This window comes from Aegilops tauschii, chromosome 3 (assembly GCF_002575655.3).
Source record: "Aegilops tauschii subsp. strangulata cultivar AL8/78 chromosome 3, Aet v6.0, whole genome shotgun sequence".
Lineage (NCBI taxonomy): Eukaryota > Viridiplantae > Streptophyta > Magnoliopsida > Poales > Poaceae > Aegilops > Aegilops tauschii.
Window position 1 is genome coordinate 249,125,227 of NC_053037.3, and position 3,045 is coordinate 249,128,271.

Sequence of the window (3,045 nt, forward strand, 5' to 3'; positions counted from 1 at the left end):
TGGAACATCTCATATGCTCCATGATGTTCAAAACGTCTTTGAAGTCCCGATTCTAAGCCGTAAAGCATGGCACACTGAACTATTGAGTAGTCATCAGATCGATTCTGCCAGACATTCAAAACATCTGCAGTAGCTCCTGCAGCAGGTCTGTCACCTAGCGGTGCATCAAGGACATAATTCTTCTGTGCAACAATGAGGATAATCTTCAAGTTACAGACCCAGTCCGTGTAGTTGCTACCATCATCTTTCAACTTAGCTTTCTCTAGGAACGCATTAAAATTCAGGGGAATGGTAGCACGGGCCATTGATCTACAACATAGATATGCAAAACTATTAAGACTAAGCTCATGATAAATTAAGTTCAATTAATCAAATTACCAAAGAACTCCCACTTAAATAAACGTCCCTCAAGTTATCTAAGCGATACATGATCCAAATAAACTAACCCATGTCCGATCATCACGTGAGATGGGGTAGTCTTCAATGGTGACATCTCTATGTTGATCATATCTACTATATGACTCATGTTCGACCTTTAGGTCTCCAGTGTTCCGAGACCATGTCTGTACATGCTAGGCTCGTCAAGTTTAACCCAAGTATTCTGCATGTGCAAAATTGTCTTACACCCGTTGTATGTGAACGTAGAGTCAATCACACCCGATCATCATGAGGTGCTTCGAAACGACGAACTTTGGCAATGGTGCATACTCGGGGAGAACACTTTATTTTGAAATTTAGTGAAGGGATCATCTTATAATGCTACCACCGTTCTAACCAAAATAAGATGCATAAAGGATAAACATCACATGCAATCAAAATATGTGACATGATATGGCCATCATCATCTTGTGCTTTTGATCTCCATCTCCAAAGCATCGTGATGATCTCCATTGTCACCGGCTCGACTCCTTGATCTCCATCGTTGCGTCGAGGTCGTCTCGCCAACTATTGCTTCTACAACTATTGCTAATGCATAGCGATAAAGTAAAGTAATTACATGGCACTTGCATTTCATACAATAATTCAGAGACAACCCTAAGGCTCCTGCCGGTTGTCGATATTACAGAACATGATCATCTCATACATCAACATATATCACATCATATCTTGACCATATCACATCACAACATGCCCTGCAGAAACAAGTTAGACATCCTCTACTTTGTTGTTGCAAATTTTACATGGCTGCTACGGGCTTCTAGCAAGAACCGTTCTTAACTATGCAAAAATCACAACGGTGATTATCAAGTTTGTTGTTTTAACCTTCTTCAAGGACGGACCGTAGTCAAATTCAATTCAACTAAAGTAGGAGAAACACACACCCACCAACCACCTTTATGCAAAACAAGTTGCATGTCAGTCGGTGGAACCGGTCTCATGTGCGTGGACATGTAAGTTTGGTCCAAGCCGCTTCATCCCACAATACCGCCGAATCAAAGCAAGACGTTGGTGGTAAGCAGTATGACCATCAGTGCCCACAACTCCTTTGTGTTCTACTCATGCATATCATCTACGCATATACCTGGCTCTAATACCACTGTTCGGGAACGTTGCATGGAAAACGAAATATTTTCTACGCACACTCAAAATCTATCCATGGAGATGCATAGCAACGAGAGGGGAGAGTATGCCTACGTACCCTTGTAGGCCGTAAAGCGGAAGCATTTATTAACGTGGTTGATGTAGTCAAACTTATTCGCGATCCAACCGATCAAGTACCGAACATACGGCACCTCCGCATTCAACACACGTTCAGCTCGATGACATACTCACCTTCTTGATCCAGCAAGACGGGTCAAATAGTAGATGAGTTCCGGCAGCACGACGGTGTGGTGACGGTGATGGTGAACTCATTCCCATAGGGCTTCGTCGGGCACTAGGGAAAACTAGACGGAGGGCTAAACTATGGAGAGGGGTGCCGCACGGAGCTAAGAGATTATCGTGGTTTGTGTGGCGCCCCTCCCTCTCATATATATAGGTTGGGGCAGGGGAGGCAGACTTGGGTGCGCCCCAAGGTGGCTGGCCGGCCCCCTTGGGCGCCATCCCTTTGGCGTCCCCCTTCCTTGTTTGGCGCCAGGGAGAAGGCAGGAGGGGGTGGCGCCCCCCTTCCTTTCTCCCATGAGAAGGGGAAGGCAGGAGGGGCTAGCCCTCCCCCTTTCCTTCTCTAGGGCCGGCGGCCAGGGAGAGGGTGCGCCAGCCCCCTTGTGCGCTGGTGTCTGCCTCCCTTGGCCCATTAGGCCCATAGACCTCCCGGGGCATCCCAGAACCCCTTTTGGTGATCCGATGACTACCCGATACACTCTAAAACCTTTCCGGTGTCCAAATAGCATCGTTCTATATATCAATCTTTACCTCCGGACCATTCCCTGAGCTTCTCGTCATGTATGTGATCTCATCCGGGACTCCGAATAACATTCGGTCACCAAATCACATAACTCATATAACACTATATTGTCAACGAACCTTAAGTGTGCGGACCCTACGGGTTCGAGAACTATGTAGACATGACCGAGACACCTCTCCAGTCAATAACCAATAGCAGAACCTGGATGCCCATATTGGTTCCTACATATTCTACGAAGATCTTTATCGGTCGAACCTTATGACAACATACGAAATTCCCTTTGTCTGTCGGTATGTTACTTGCCCGAGATTCAATTGTTGGTATCTTCATACCTAGTTCAATCTCGTTACTCGCAATTCTTTTTACTCGTTCTGTAATACATCATCTTGTAACTAACTCCTTAGTCACTTTGCTTGCAAGCTTCTTGTGATGTGTATTACCGAGTGTCATAGTGGAACACGATCACCTATGGGGCCATCGGCCCCTTGTGGTTCGGCAAGGGAGAAGGTCACGTTGCACAAAGAGCAGAGGCCATGGAACAACAAGACGATGGTGATGCTGGTGTTTTTTACCCAGGTTTGGGCCTCCGTGAGGCGTAAAACCCTACTCCTGCTTTGGTGGATTGAGTGGAGGAACACGATGAGCACGCAACGCTCAAGCCTGGCAAGGTCGCCTCGGGGAGAGCAGCTACACGCGTACAA